The sequence below is a fragment of the Capsicum annuum genome, chromosome 12, assembly GCF_002878395.1.
Source record: "Capsicum annuum cultivar UCD-10X-F1 chromosome 12, UCD10Xv1.1, whole genome shotgun sequence".
Classification (NCBI taxonomy): domain Eukaryota; kingdom Viridiplantae; phylum Streptophyta; class Magnoliopsida; order Solanales; family Solanaceae; genus Capsicum; species Capsicum annuum.
In genome coordinates this window covers 94,025,979-94,042,320 of record NC_061122.1, presented here as the reverse complement: position 1 = coordinate 94,042,320, position 16,342 = coordinate 94,025,979, and the positions used below count along the sequence as shown (strand labels likewise).

General features: G+C 34.4%; 1 long non-coding RNA gene across 1 annotated transcript; it reads left to right on the top strand.

Annotated features, from left to right (window-relative positions):
• The first annotated feature begins 10,757 nt into the window (after nt 1-10,757).
• On the top strand, nt 10,758-13,065 carry LOC107851012. The gene is made up of 4 exons (XR_001668833.2): nt 10,758-11,167; nt 11,594-11,649; nt 12,655-12,696; nt 12,780-13,065. It is a non-coding gene; the product is annotated as an uncharacterized LOC107851012 (long non-coding RNA).
• The last annotated feature ends 3,277 nt before the right edge of the window (nt 13,066-16,342 follow it).

The window sequence follows — 16,342 nt, the reverse complement described above, 5'->3', positions numbered from 1 at the left end:
TTCTTAAAAAATATGTCGACGATTGGACGTAAGGAATAATTTTGAATCTAAAAACAATAACAAGAGTTGCAACATATTGGTTATCTGTTGAGTTTGTGGCAGGGGTTGATTTGTGTTATTCCAAATAGATTACACATCTGTTGCAACAAATTACTCATATGTTACAACAAATAATAAGTCTAATGTAATAGATAATTTGTTTGATGCAATAGATAATAAGTCTGTTGCAATAGATAACTATTCTGTTGATTGGCTTTGACGTTTTAATTCATATTTAATTTTTATTCTATCTATTATCTTCTCAAAAAATATGTCGATGATTGGACATAAGAAAAAATTTTAAATTTAGTAGCAATAGTAATAGTTGAAACATATTGGTTATCGGTTGGGTTTGTGGCAGGGGCTGATTTGTGTTGTTCCAAATAGATTATTCATCTATTGCAACAGATTACTCATATGTTGCAATAGATAATCAGTCGGATGCAACAGATAATACGTCTGTTATAACAGATAACTAGTCTGTTACAACAGATTACCCATCTGTTTAATTCATGTTACGGGTACTATAGAACCGTAAACATGAATCCAAAATATAAGTATTTTGTTGCAACAGATTACTCATCTGATGCAATAGATGAGTGATCTGTTTAAATTATGAGTACTTATGTTGGATTCATAATCGAGTTCTATCCATTATTGAAAAAATAGTAGTACCTGTGTACCCAGATGACAAATTCAACTAAAAATCATAATTTCACTTACCTATGAAGTAATATCGAAGTGGAAAGTGATGAAGGAAACAAAATTTAACCAAAGAAATTGGTCAGATAGCAGCAGTAGCGGTAACAACAACAACAACAATGGTCGACAAGAAGAAAATAAAGATGATAATGAAGTAGAAGATGATGCATAAACCAACAGCAATAATGAACAACAGAAATCATTAAGAGAGAGAAAACAACAACGAATGAGAAGAGAGAGAAACGCGCCTTTTTTCCCTCGGTTTCCTACTATATTAACTAACATATGGATTAAAGTGTAAATTCAAAAACTTGTGGATTATTTTCAAATTTCTCCAACTTTTTTAATCTAAAATAAAGTAATTGTCACCTACACTCAATTATTAAGACTTGAGTCACCTACACCTCATTTTTAAATTTTTTTTATCACCTACAGCTTAAAGCCCCAACTAACATATGTACTATTTAAATACGTGTAGTAAGGTTCAACTGTGTAATTTTGATGCATTCTATTAACTTGACACATTATGTGTTATGACAATTCTGAGAGAGTGATGAGAAGAACACAAAGAAAGAGGGTGACAGATAGAGATTCTGAAGGGGAAAAAAGAGTAAAAGAAGGTTTTCTTTTAACAAATAAATGTTTCATGCATATCGTATATTCTTCATTTATTTTTTCACATCAAAAGTACTTGACAATACACGATTAAGATTACTCTAAAAATGTTTAAATTGTATCAAATTGACATTATTAAAATTAACTATATATATTTAAATGATACAAGTCTTAATTAAAGTGTTTAAAGTAAAAAGTGGTACTCCCTATAACACCCCGAGATCCCATCCCGACATATCACACGGTACTTATGGACCCGAAGGACCATAAGCTAACTCTTTACTGATATCTGTACCTGTACACTGCATAATATCAGAAATAAATGCGGAAACTGGCCATAAGGTTCAATACATCTGCACATACACAAAACTGAAAACTGAATACTAATACATCAACATCCATCTAAAATATCTTTAAACTTTCTAAACTATGAAGTTGATGGGACATGTCTCCAACTAACACCGCCAACTGAAAATATAAGCAAAATCTGATGCAATAATAGTAAACTGAGATTCGTCCTCGAAAGAAGAGGACTCACTGCTTCTGCTGCTAACTGGGACTGAACTGATGGGGATACTTTAGATCCTGTGCCTCTGAACCTGTAGTGTCAAATAAAACACCATATCACAAATATGTCAATACAAAAATATACCGAGTATGTAGACAAGGTAAGGGTAAATGTAAGGGCTTATGCATGAACATAACTTAATTAAATAATATGCAAGAGCTGGATTAGCATACATAAAGAATTTGTAATTGCTAAACATACTGCGCATACTGTCATTGAGCATACTTGGAATAACTATGTTAACTGATACTGAATATACTGAAATTCTAAAATTTTTGGACATACTGAGACTTCGAGTATCTAAAGCTTTTGAAACTGATAGCAACCCTATCTAATAAGTTGTCTCCGAATCAGCGGATAATACTACTACTTAATAATTGATTTTGATATCTGATAACTAATTTTGAGATCGGCCTATCTAGCAGCGGATCATTGAATTAGCAGATAATCATACTTAATGGCCTGTATCAAAAAGCCTTGCATTCTGTACACTAAACTGAGCTCTTTCTTGAAGTCTGAGACTGATTCTGAAACTGAGACTGTGGGGAGTAGTCTTCTAACTGACATGGCCCACCTAGCTAAGTAGGGGTCCAACCTCTGCCCCAGTTGGAAGGGTGTCAGTACCGCGCTATTGGTAAAGACAACTTTATTTGACCCTCATCTATCAGGTACTCAAATGAGAATGGTGGAGCCCTTATCTAATAGGTCAAGACACCTCATCTACCCTCAACTAGCAGGTATGATGTCTCAAACTACTCTGGTTACATAGTTCAGGAGTGCAAGGATTACTTCTAAGAATCAGACCCTCTACTAGTAGGTGAGTTCCCATCCTTGAGCTCACTCGGTGCTGAATCCTACTTCCAACTGAAAGACACTGATCTAATTCTTAGCTGAACTTAGACTGAGCTGAATCTGATACTGATCATATTTCTCAAGAGATCTAACTGAGTTACACTGAGACTACTTAATTCTGTATCAAACGAAAAAAGGTATCGAATCATGGTATCTGACTGGCGATACAGATCTTGAATAGATTACTCAAACCACTTCTGAGATTAGAATTTAATCATTTAAATACTATTAGATCTGAGCTAATTTATAGGAATAAGGCTAGATTACTAGCGATATAGTGATTACAGAGATTTCTAAGATTACAGAGTTTTCATATGTTCTGCACTTTTCTGAGGATACAGAGTTCTGTAGTTTACTAAGTTCTGAGAATCATGGCTCGATTGGAATTATCGTGAAACTGACACCGGTTCTAGAAAATAGCTCTATTATCGAGTATAAATACCCTAGGACTCAATAACATAAAAGTGAAACATAATCATACTTGCATCATCACGATCATACATTCATCATCACAATCATTCATTCATCAACACAAGCATTCAAGCATTTCTCCAAGTAATTAGGAGTCATAACATCCTTTCCCCCTAAAAAATCCTTAAGGCATCACATCAAGCATTTAGGAAACATAGGCCTCTATTCATCATTACAATCACCAAAGGGTCGCTTTAAGCATCTCAGAATAATAATCATATAATAACATAGGGAAAACATGCTATTAGATCGTACTCTATTCAACAAGGTTTTTACCTCAACTTTTTCATACGTATATCAGTCTTGACATATATTTGGGTATCACATGGCTTAGGAAAACTTCATACTATCATGTCATAACTTACTTGCTAACCACTTGGCGCGTACTAAAAACTTAGCATATGTCAAAGGGCACATAATTGGGGAATTTACTACTATCACATCTCCACTTGTTCACTAAGGAACTACAACAAACACTAGACATGCATAGGTTCACACTTATTTGGGGATTTCACACTATCAAGATACAATTCATTAACTAGGGCATTTCGTGACACTCATAGTTCTCAAAATCTTATACATGGGGGGAGTGCATATAACAAAATGCCCTACGTCCATCAAGCTAGCTTCACGAACATTTCATCAACAACCATAACACATAACAATATCTTAGAAGTTATTATTTTTATAAGAGTGTAGCATGCATTTGTCAATAGATCATAATTTAACTACAATGCTTCATTTCTAGTCTCTTAGACATTTTATCGAACACCTCACATGCACAACTTAGGCATAAGTATAATAACCCAACTACTCATTATGAATAACCAAATTTACATGTTTCCAACTCATATATTATCATAGATTCATACAAACCATATAACTATCCCATCTTGGAGATTATTCAACATCAACAACAAGTACATAATCCATTTACCACACAAATACCACATACTAAAGCCAAGACTTGATTCTTGTAGACAAATATGAATCACAACTCACAAGAATCATTAAAAATTCATAAGCATAAATCTTGGAGATTTAGAAAATGGTACTTAAGCTTCTTGGATGAAAGGGACCCATTAATCAACATCTACATACCTTGGGGAAACTTCTTTCTTGAAGGTTCTTGGAGAGATTCTTGATTTCTTGACTTCTCTTGATTTTTCTTAAAGAAGAAATAAGGGTTTTGATCTTGAAAATAAACCCTAATTTGATGTTTTGGATGAAGGAGAAGTTATAAGCTTTGATTTGGGGTGATTGGGTATTAAATAGGGTAAAAAAATGACCCAAAAATCCCTTTTAAATGGTGCTTCAGCGCTGTCTCGGACAATTCTGACGGTCAGAGTGACGGACCATCACTCTGGTGACTAACCATCACTCCCACCATATTTTTTGGTCCATAAAAGGCCCTCACCGCTTTAGTTTTGACAGCTAAAGTGGCAGGCCATCACTAACTTGACGGTCCGTCAGCTTGTCCGTCACTCTTGGATAGCTTGGATAGCTCTCAGTAAAACGGCCATAACTTCTTACTCTAATATCAGATTTTGCAAAAATTGGTATCGTTGGAAAGATAATTCAATTATCTATCTTTTGATAGGTCATGAAATAAAAAATTCATTATATAATTGAAGATATGCTCATTTGAAGTTGACTATGGCAATGTCCTTCTCAAGAATTCAATCGAGAAGGGATGTTTTGATTCGTCTAATAGCTAGGACGTATTTAAGGCCTTAATACACATAAAACATGATAATAAAACTACCAAATAAATAAGATTTATGTATTATGAGCTTGAATTGTGGTTCTACTATCGGTTGGGATTCTTGGGGTATTACAATATCTCCCCCTTGGAAATATTCATCCTCGAATGTCGCTTGATAGACTGAGAATACGAAACAACAGAACTTACTCAAGAAAAAAAAAATCTCAAGGCATGAATACGCAACTAGAACTACTAACATACTGATTTCTCACACTGGGCATGCATATCTGATTCATGGAATACTCTACTGAACCTACTCATAGCTGAATTCTCCTAACACACATGCATATCTGATGCATGGATGTTCGGCTAAGCTGATTTTCTAAAGCAAGACTTGACAATGAAATAACGACTGATGCTAAATTCATAAAGAAAATCTGAACATGCATCTGGATGAATCTAATGACATGCAACATCATAATACCATAGGGTATCTCCCCTTTGGGACTCTATGTCCCTCTAAACACACTTCACTGAAATACTAGGGCGGTACGCGGGGCAGCTACAGACTCAGTCATAATTAATCAAATGAGATCTGAAACTCATGCATGACTCATGCTAAAATACAATCTCGAAATGAAAGCAAGGCATCTAACAATACATATCACAAAGATGAAGGGCTCATAACCTACCCGGGTCTGTGTTAGGGAAATCTTCATGATCTTGGTGAGTCTGAAGTGCATAAAATTTATTATGAGTTAAAAAAGGACTGTGCTGACTTTGGGGACCTGGCTTAGGACAGTCTCAAACTTTGTGACCTGGCTTGCCACATCCAAAACACACATCACTACCAGCTCTACATACACCCTTATGATTGTTACCACATTCTTTACACAACGGGTAGGTAAGACCCCTACTCTCACTACTTTGGATCTTAGAGCGTCGTGCACTAGTTGAGGATGGAGTTGGGACTGAAAAATTCTGACTATAGTGAGAACGGTTACCACTCTGTGACCCTGCTTGGAAGAAACTATGACTACTTGTTCTGGCTCTCTTACTCACTCTCTCTTTTTCTTTTATTTTATCTGCCTCAATTTATTGCTCATGCATCATTAGCCTAGAAAGATTCATATCTCTATTGAGCATAGAAGCTCTACACTCTTTCAATACATCACTCGATACCCCAGTCAAAAACTTACTCATACTCATTTTAGGGTCAGCTATCAAGTCTGGAACATACTTAGATAATTCGTTAAACTTAAGACAATACTCTTTCACAGTCATAGAACCTTGCCTTAGGTTCATAAACTCTTCTACCTTAGCCTCTCTCATCTTTAGCGGGAAAAATCTATCTAGAAAGGCACTCTAAAACTCTGACCAAGTCACAGGAGCTGCATTCTCCCCTCTACTCTTCTCCCACATCACTACCCAATCATGAGTAACATTCTTTAACCTATAGGATGCTAACTCAATACTCTCCACCTCAGAAACATGCATAATCTGGGTGATCTTCTTCACCTCCTCTAAATAAAGCTGCGGATCCTCACCTACTACTGACCCAAAGAATTTTGATGGGTTTATTTTTATGAAACTTCTAACCCTGGCTACGGTAGAATCCCCATCTTGCTTAGGTGGGACTGCAGCCTGACAATTACTCTGAACATTAGTCACAGCTTGGGCTAGAACCTGAAAAGCTGCTCGAAACTCTGCATGTGACACACTCTCATTCTTAGGATCTACTGGCTGTGGGGACTGGTCATCCACCCCATGGACAAAATCTCTGCGAGGAGGCATACTCTGTAATCAAGAAAAAGAAGTGGATTAGAATGAGAATCAGCTTGAGCTCATGCTTAATCGCACGACATGATCACTGAAAGAAGGGAAACTATTCCTAAAAATATCTTGTAGCCTCTTGTACATAAATATGGCGCGCTACACACCCATGCACAAGACTCTAATAGATACGGCTTTTCAGACTCCCTAGGACACTATTGAATCTTAGGCTCTAATACAAAGTTTGTAATGCCCCGAAATCCTATTCCGAGACGTCACACGGTGCTTATGGATCCGAAGGACCATAAGATAACCCTTTACTAATATCTGTACCTGTACACTGCATAATATCTAAAATAAATACGGAAACTGGCCATAAGGTTCAATACATATGCACATACTCAAAACTGAAAACTGAATACTAATACATCAACATCCGTCTGAAAAGCCTCTAAACTGTTTGAACTGTGGAGTTGATGGGATATCTCCCCAACTAACTCTGTCAATTGAAAATATAAGCAAAATCTGATGCAATAATAGAAAACTGAGATTCGTCCTAAAAAAAGGACTCATTGCTACCGCTGCTGATTGGGACTGAATTGATGGGGATACTCTGGATCCTGTGCCTCTGAACCTATGGTGTAAAATAAAATACCATAGCGCAAATGCGTCAGTACAAAAATATACCGAGTATGTAGACGAGGTAAGGCTAAATCCAATGGCTTATGCATGAACATAACTTAACTGAATAATATGCAAGAGCTGGATTAGCATACATAATGAATCCGTAATTACTGAACATACTGTGCATACTGTCATTGAGCATACGCGAAATAACTCTGGTAACTGATACTGAATATACTAAAATTCTGAAATTTCTTGACATACTGAGACTACGAGTATCTGAAGCTTCTGAAACTGATAGCAACCCTATCTAATAGGTTGTCTCTGAATCTGCAGATAATAATACTACTTAATAACTGATTTTTAGATATGATAACTAATTTTAAGATTAGCCTATCTAGTAGCATATCTTCAAATTTACAGATAATCATACTTGATGGGCTGTATCTAATAGCCTTGCATTCTGTACACTGAACTGGGCTCTTTCTTAAAGTCTGAGACTAATTTTGAAATTGAGACTGTGGGAAGTAGTTTTCTAACCGACATGCCCTACCTAGCTAAGTCAGGGTCCAACTTGTGCCCCAATTGAAAGGGTGTCAGTACCGCACCACTGGTAAAGAAAACTTTATTTGACCTTCATCTATCAGGTACTCAAATGAGAATGGTGGAGCCCTCATCTAACAGGTTAAGCCACCTCATCTACCCTCAACTAGCAGGTATGATGTCTCAACCTACTCTTGCTACGTAGTTCGGGAGCACAAGGATTGTTTCTAAGAATCACACCCTCTACTAGTAGGTGACTTCCCATCCTTGAGCTCACTCGATGTTGAATCCTACTCCCTACTGAAAGACACTGATCTGATTCTTACCTGAACTTAGACTGAGCTGAATCTGATACTGATCATGTTTCTCAAGAGATCTGACTGAGTTACGCTGAGATTACTTAGTTTCGCATCTGATGAAAAAAGGTATCGAATCATGGTATCTGACTAATGATACAGAGCTTTAATAGATTACTCAAATCACTTCTGAGATTAGAATTGAATCATTTGAATACTATTAGATCTAAGATAATTTACAGGACTGAGGCTAGATTACTAGCGCTACAGTGATTACAGAGATTTCTAAGATTACAGAGTTTTCATATGTTCTGCACTTTTCTGAGGATACAGAGTTCTGTAGTTTACTAAGTTCTGAGAATCATGGCTCGATTGGAATTATCGTGAAACTGACACCGGTTCTAGAAAATAGCTCTATTATCGAGTATAAATACCCTAGGACTCAATAACATAAAAGTGAAACATAATTATGGTTGCATCATCACGATCATCCATTCATCATCACAATCATTCATTCATCAATACAAGCATTCAAGCATTTCTCCAAGTAATTAGGAGTCATAACATCTTTTCCCCCTAAAAAATCCTTAAGGCATCATATCAAGCATTTAGGAAACATAGGCCTCTATTCATCATCACAATTACCAAAGGGTCGCTTTAAGCATCTCAGAATAATAATCATATAATAACATAGGAAAAACAAGCTATTAGATCGTACTCTATTCAACAAGGTTTTTACCTCAACTATTTCATACCTATATCAGTCTTGACATATGTTTGGGTATCACATGGCTTAGGGAAACTTCATACTATCATGTCATAACTTACTTGCTAACCACTTGGCATGTATTAAAAACTTAGCATATGTCAAAGGGCACATAATTGGGGAATTTACTACTATCACATCTCCACTTGTTCACTAAGGTCCTTCAACAAACACTAGACATGCATAGGTTCACACTTATTTGGGGATTTCACACTATCATGGTACAATTCATTAACTAGGGCATTTCGTGACACTCATAGTTCTCAAAGTCTTATACATGGGGGGGTGTGCATATAACAACATGCCTTACGTCCATTGACCTAGCTTCACGAACATTTCATCAACAATCGTAACACATAACAATATCTTAGAAGTCATTATTTTCATAAGGGTGTAGCATGCATTTGTCATTAGATCACAATTTAACTACAATGCTTGATTTCTAGTCTCTTAGACATTTTATCGAACACCTTACATGCATAACTTAGGCATAAGTATAATAACCCAACTACTCATCATGAACAACCAAATTTACATATTTCCAACTCATATATTTTCATAGATTCATACAAACCATATAAATATCCCATCTTGAAGATTATTCAACATCAACAACAAGTACATAATCCATTTACCACACAAATACCATATACTAAGGCCAAGACTTCATTTTTGTAGACAAATATAAATCACAACTCACAAGAATCATTAAAAATTCATAAACATAAATCTTGGAGATTTAGGAAATGGTACTTGAGTTTCTTGAATGAAAGGGACCCAAGAATCAACATCTACATATCTTGGGGAAACTTCTTTCTTGAAGTTTCTTGGAGAGATTCTTGATTTCTTGATTTTTCTTGAAGAAGAAACAATGGTTTTGATCTTGGAAATAAACCCTAATTTGATGTTTTGGATGAAGAAGAAGTTATGAACTTTGATTTGGGTGATTGGATATTAAATGGGGTGAAAAATGACCCAAAAATCCTTTTTAAACGGTGCTTCAGCGCTGTCTCGGACAATTCTGACGGTCAGAGTGACGGACCGTCACTCTGGTGACTAAACATCACTCCCACCGTCTTTTTTGGTCCATAAAAGGCCCTCACAGCTTCAGTTTTGACGGCCAAAGTGGCGGGCCGTCACTAACTTGACGGTTCGTCAGCTTGTCCGTCACTCCTGGACAACTCGGACAGCGCTCAATAAAACGGTCATAACTTCTTACTCTAATATTGGATTTTGGCGAAATTGGTATCGTTGGAAAGATAATTCAATTTTCTATCTGTTGGTAGGTCATGAGCTCAAAAATTCTTTGTATAATGGGAGATATGCTCGTTTGAAGTTGACTATGGTAATGTCCTTCTCAAGAATTCAATCGGGAAGGGATGTTTTGATTCATCTAATAGCTAGAACGTATTTAAGGCCTTAATACACATCAAAAATGATCATAAAACTACCAAATAACTAAGATTTATTTATCATGAGCTTGAGTCATGGTTCTACTATCAGTTGAGATTCTCGGGGTATTACTCTCCCTCTGTCCCAAATTACTCGTCTCAAATTGAAGTGACATGTTGATTAAGAAAAATAATAAATAACATGACTAGTTTATCATAGTACCCCTATTAAATGATATTTACATTTTAATTTAAAGAAAAAGTAATTAATGCAAAGGGTAAAACATGAAAAAAAATTATCTCTTTTTGATTAATGAAAAAAAGTAAAATAAAATATCAGTTTAGAAAATTTGAGACGAATAATTTAAGACGAAGAAAGTATTAATTATACTAGAGGCACAATAAATTGCGTATGTGCACATCACACGTGCACATAAAATTGAGTTTGGCAATAAATAAAGGTGGAGAAGTGGGGAAAAGAAGAAAAAGAACCAAGAATTAGAAGACAAGTTGTTCAAGGAACGTGCTAGCCCTGCTCGCAATTGGGTGATTCCTTCATTCAATTACCTAAGAGCCCCTCATAATCTGCTACTCATACCCTTCAACAAATAGGGTACAATAGTAAAATAACTTAACTTTTATTCCCTCTCCAATTATTCCACGGTTCTCCTCCAATATTATAAATTTAGCCAACTGTCCAAGAAAATTCCAACGCCGCTTATAGATCAAGCATTTTGGGTTAGGAGAGAACAAGGATATTTCCGTTCTCATCAACAGATCCAAACTCTTAGCCTAGAAAATCAACCATGTCTACCAAGCAAGGTACATATTGATTTCAATTATTTGATATTTTTCTTATTTCGGTGTTTGATATTTGTATTAGAATTGAACTAAATTTGGATTTTCAACAGAAGTCCCATATTGGGATGAAGCTACCTAATAAAGGCAACTTCATACCCAGATTACTTATCATTACACCACAACCCCCTTGTTGATTGTTTTTCACTTTTGTTGTATAACAAACCTCACATTTTTCTTCAAATAACTAATTTTTAAAAATTGTTTGTTTTATTGCCGACGTATGTTCTTGTAGGTATAATTTGTCATAAGATTTGATTTTTTTCCGCATATAGTGGACCGAATTAATTTGGGGTTAAGGCGTGTTTGGTTGATTGATTTTGTCAAAAGGTATAAAGAAAAGCTAAGAAGTATATTAATTTCTTACTGCTATTTCCGTTTGTTGAACAGGTGGAAAGGCAAAGCCTTTGAAGGCAGCAAAGACTGAAAAGAAGGAGTACGACGAGGTAATTCATGACATATTTTGTTTGTGTGTTCTCATCCTTTGTGATAATTTTGTCTTCCATACAGCTAGGGAAGCATTATTTTACAAGATGTTTGATTGTATAGATTCTTCAGTTATTTTGTACATCTTGCCTTTTTACTAATATCCGTGAATTCGATGTATGTTGTCTATCTTATACCTCGTATTCATGATGAGTAATATTTATTTAACCTTTCAAATTTGGATAGATATAGTCTATAGTATGAATAGTCTGAATCAGAACAAAGAATTCGTGTCCTCAGGTAATTTGGGTTTGAGGCTTAGCTGATTGACATGCCTGTGTCTGCTGTCAGCTGAGTTGTTTCTGTTCTTTTTCTGGGGGCTGTAAGCCTTGAGAATAATTTTCTTGATGACAAAAACAGCATTAAGTTACTGCTGGACAATTTTAATTGAAATGTAGAAAGCTATAGGTAGAATTTATGGTTATAGTTATGCCTAAGCCCTATAGAAAGCAAGGGGGGAGGTTGGTTAGGGGGGATGGGGGATACAGTCTGCACAAGAAAATATGCTGGTAGAGTTAGCCGATTATTTGCAGGTAATGAAGGTATATTTTGTATCCACGTAAAAGAAGTTCGTAATTTTTCCCGGAAGCAGTATGGAAATTGAAGAGAGCTTTAATGAGGAATTTAATTTTAGTAGGGTTGCTAGTGGTATTGATAGGTTGCAAAATTCTTCTTGTTCTTGTGGGTTTGGGTAGGGTGAGCAGTCTCAGTTAGTTGATGGGTGCAGATTAGGATGGCTACGTTTTCTACTGTTCTAACCCTGCTCCATATACTCCATTGAGTTTTCTAGGTCAGTTGAGCCTAACAGAGGTTGTTATGCAAGTGTATTCGGCCTTTTTGAGGAATTACATACTTCGACAGTTACACATTCAGATATTCTTTGTTTGTCGCAATACTCTTTGGTATCCACTGGACTAATTCTTTGTTGCGCCTCTCTAACTTGTACGTGTTGGATTCATCTGCAGACTGACAAGGCTTTTCTTGCAAAGAAGAAGGAAGAGGAAAAGGTAACTCATTTTTCTGGTCCTTGCAGCTTTGTGGTGGACCAAACATTTTGATTCAATTAACCCTTATTTTGGTTACCTTGCAGGCCCTAAAGGAGCTCAAGGCAAAGGCTCAGAAAGGGTCCATTGGTGGTGCTGGCCTGAAAAAGAGCGGAAAGAAATGAGGATGTTATATTCTTCGTAGTATTGAAAAACTCTCTTCTTACCCATGGCTAGATTTGGTGTTCTATGTTCTACTAGTTGATGTTTTTGTTAACTTTTGGGATGTTTCTATGGTGACTCAATGATTAGGATGGGGCACTTGCTCCTTTCCAATATATTATGACATGCATTGTGCTGCCTTTGCCTATAAATAATTCATATTGGCGTAAATTTTTGTGTGACATGTTGACTGGCTCACAATAGTGTAATTCCAACCTCCGGGTTCAATAGTGACCGCAGAGTTGTGCTTGTCTGGGATGCTGAGACGAAATCGACTGGAAGTATCAGTCTTTGTTGTTGGGATGTTTAAGCAGTTGTCTATTCTGAGTTGACAGCCAAAAAGAGGTAATGTGTTTGGTTGGCAAGTGAATGTGGGGCGAAAATCCCTCCCAGTTTGGAGTTCTAAGTAGAGGTAACTCAACCATTTTTAACTATTATTCTAAGTAGAGGCAACTCAACCATTTAACTATTGATTTGATAATGTTTAGTGAGGGAGCTGCAACATAGGGGAGTTCGTGTCCTGAATGAATTAAGAGCAAGTATTAAAGCAATTGTAGTCTATTCGGCGCGTAGTGTGTACAAGGGCTGTAAAATGATAAGAAGCTATGGTTGAAGCGTTAACCGAGTTTGAGGGATAGGTTTCACGAAAAGTCTAGTTCATGACTATTTACTGACGTATGTTATGTCTTGCCTAATTACTTTGCGTAATATCTCTTCAGTTTATCTCTACGTCTCTTTAGATCACCTAGGCCAATTTCTCACACTTTTGTATTGGGACATTTTGCATCTTTCTCTTCATAATCCGGACCATTTCAACCTTACTTCTTTTGTATTGTCTATCATGGAAGACACTTTCGCCTTATTTCGAATGTTCTTAATCTTATCTCTTCTTGTTTGTCCACACATGCATCTCAATATGTGATAACTTGTGTGGTAAATAGATCTGTTATAAATACAATTGATCTATTTTTATTTGTGCGTGGATATTTCTTTACTTCTCTAAATATTTTTATTTTTATTTTGAGTTTATTTATGTTGGTTTTAGTGATATTATCTTGGGGGTGATTATATGGTAATTGGTTAAATGCTTTACTATAGTATTCTTTATTTTTTTTTTTTAGTTTTTGTAATTCTTCTATATTATTTTGAAGATATTCTATATCTTTTGTTTCAAAATATCCAATTAGATTATCTTTCATAAGTTTTTCTAATAATATTATTTCTTCCATATTTTCTCTCCAATATTTTAAATATTCATAATTTAATCATTTTATTCTGTAGTAATTGTAGATTTAAAAATTTCTGTATAATAATTTATCCTAATTGTACTGTAATGTATATCTAATTTTAGATTTTCAATGCTATTTATTATCTTGTGTTGTTCTTCTCATAGCGAATTTTTAAATTATATAAACTATCACATGTATTTTTTTCTAAATTTTCTAGGGTTTCTTTTATCCATATTAATTTTTCTTTTAGATTCTATATTATTTTTCTAATTCGGTTTCTATAATTAATTTCTTCATTGAGATTATCTTGATTTTCTCTAGTTTTTCTAATATATTCTAACATTTCTTAATTTGAATCTGGGTAATTATCTATGTATAACTGTTCTATCCAATTTATAGTTTCAATTTCATAGTCTAATACTTTCTAATATTATTCTCTTAATATCTATAATTTCTATATCTCTAAGTATATATAAGATTAATATTTTAAGATTATCTATCATTTAAAATTGGTTAAATATTTTATTATAATATTTTTTAGTTTGTTTTAATCTCATTAATTCTTCTATATTTTCACTAAGAAATTGTATGTATTTTATATCTATTTTTCAAGATTTTAAATATACATAATTTATCATAGTTAAGTATGTAGGTTTGGTATGTAAGTATTTATAAAAGTAGTTCGGTAGGTGTGTTATATAATTAATTCTAGTTATAAAATATCTATGAAATATTTTTTTAATATGATTTTTCTTATATCTACTATTTCTATATCCTTAAGTACATATAAAACGAGTATTTTAAATTTATCTATCATTTGGTCAGATAAATAACTATCCATTTTTCATAAAATTACTATTTTCAAAATATTTCCTTCAATCATGTACATAAAAAAATATGATTACTTTAGATTGTTATATACTAGATTATTCTTAAATAACATATTCTTCGGTCACTATTAGCATGGTAATCTGGATACTTTTCCCTTGAACAGCGTCTCTACTTTGGTTACTCCCCTATCACGGCTCTCTTGCCTCACGTGTTTCACCTTTAGGATGACATAGTTTTTAGAGATTTTTCTCCTTTTCCACTTTGCTAATAAACTTCTTAACATGCTATTTTTCGAATAATTCTACTATAAAGAAACTAACATGAACTTATTTTATCATATCATGATTGTTAGGAATTTATGAATTTAGATATTCATAATAGTAAATGAATATACCTGTTCTGGTAGTTTTGATAATTCTAAGTTTTGTTCCTTCATAGATTTTTTCATTGAAATATACCTGTTTTTTAAATAATCAAATTATTTGTCGTAGACAAGAGAGTTTTTTGCTTCAACATATGAAGGCTTACCTTCATCTGAGCAAGTGCTCGTTTATTTATATTCTTAGAAATAAAAACGCGTACACTGTTTTTCTTTACATCTGTCAGCTACTTTACAAAAGTAAAGAAAAATGTCTCTGCAAAGTCCTAAAGCTAATTTTTACACATGTCTAATCTAATAATGGTACTACTTACCAAAAAAACTAATAAATGATAAGAAAAATCAAAAGACTAAGGCTACTTAAATAATAATTTATGTAAATCTTCCATATATCTTTTTCACCTTGTATTACTTTCTTTGTCTTCTTTCTTTATCCGTAGTTATCTTTTTTTTTATTACCCTGTATCTCCATTATTGCTTCATATCTTGCATCTTCCAGCTGTCGCTTTTATCTTCTTCTATTCTAGTTGAACTTTTGGGACAATATTATCTTCTCTATTACATTTTGAACATTGATGGTTTGGATATTTATGTCCAATTAACTTGCAATATCTGGTTAATAATTCTTCTTAAATAAATTTTTCTCTAATAGCTCTGGCGATAGGTTTTTTCTCTGGATTGAATAACGTCAATATCCATTGCCTAACGTCTTTCATATCTGCTTCTCGTAGTTCCTTTGAATTTGAGTATACTATTACATTACCTCTTGAGTAATAACTCCATATGAGATTTCTGTTGCGATAAGTGTTTGCTAACTCTTGAAGAATTGTGGATAGTCCGATAATTCTCTTATTTGCATAAAAATTTGGTATCTCAATTCTAGGTATTTCTGGTTGTGGAATAATATCTTCTGGTATAATCATATCTCGGGTCATTCCTATTTTTACAACTTGTATAGGTGCTTTAACTTCATCATACAATATCTCTGCTGGTGCCGTGTAAAATTTTA